Raw genomic sequence first — 975 nt, forward strand, 5'->3', positions numbered from 1 at the left:
AGCTGTTGGCTCAAACACTGGGATCAGAACCCCTCCTCTCTCTGCAGAGCGTGACTGAACTCCTCAGAGTTCATCTTTCTTCACTTTTCCAGATGTTCTGTGTTGTTTGTAATGCCTGCTGTCACACATCCAGAGGTTAGGAACACAGAACCAGAGAGCCCAAACTTTTACATTTAAATCATCTTGTTCCATCTGCAAAGTGTCTAGATTCTTCCTAAATTCAAGAAAAAACACATTTATTTGAAGATAAAAATGACTTAGATTTACATTTTTTACATTTCCCAAATCCTCCTGATGAACTGTTCCCTAATCAGAGGTTCTGAATCTGCCCCTCAGCCGGTAATGGAGGGCTGGTTATCCTCGCAGCAGTGTGTCACAGTTAGCTTGTCGCAGGTATGATGCAGATATTTTGATTTTATGCTTTGCTTTTGCTTTTTTATTTTGAAGCGTGGTGTGCGCTGTTATTCCACGCCACAACACCAGAGGGACAGTCAAGAACTAGCTGGGATTGTGGGTGTCTGTGTGTCGGTTTGACAAGCTTGTTCGCCGTCTACAACCCCTCATCCAAGGCGGCGTGCAAACCAACAGAACGTCGCACAGAGCTCCAAACTAGCGTCCTGCACGGTGTCCGAGGCGTGCCAGACGTTGAGGTCGGCGCTACAGCCAGAGTTTCTGCCATTAGGAACCAAACAGGAAAAACGCACAGTGTAGAGCGGATGTAGAACTGACCAATCAGAGGCCTCCTGTCTGCGGTCACCTACAGTTTTGGAGAGGTGCACCAGAGTGTCTGCGGAGGGGGGGCATAAATGCGTTGACTGCAACACGCACGCAGACCTCCTGGTTTCTGAGCATAAACCAGACTTAATGCATGACAGCAACGTAAACTGATCAGGGTCGCCGTCGGCGGCCTGAGGAACTCTGAGGACGTTTGGGAAACCTGGTTCCTCTACAGGTTCTAGAGACATGGAGCTTCAA

The sequence above is a fragment of the Cyprinodon tularosa genome, unplaced genomic scaffold (assembly GCF_016077235.1).
Source record: "Cyprinodon tularosa strain WSP-4 unplaced genomic scaffold, ASM1607723v1 ctg839, whole genome shotgun sequence".
Classification (NCBI taxonomy): domain Eukaryota; kingdom Metazoa; phylum Chordata; class Actinopteri; order Cyprinodontiformes; family Cyprinodontidae; genus Cyprinodon; species Cyprinodon tularosa.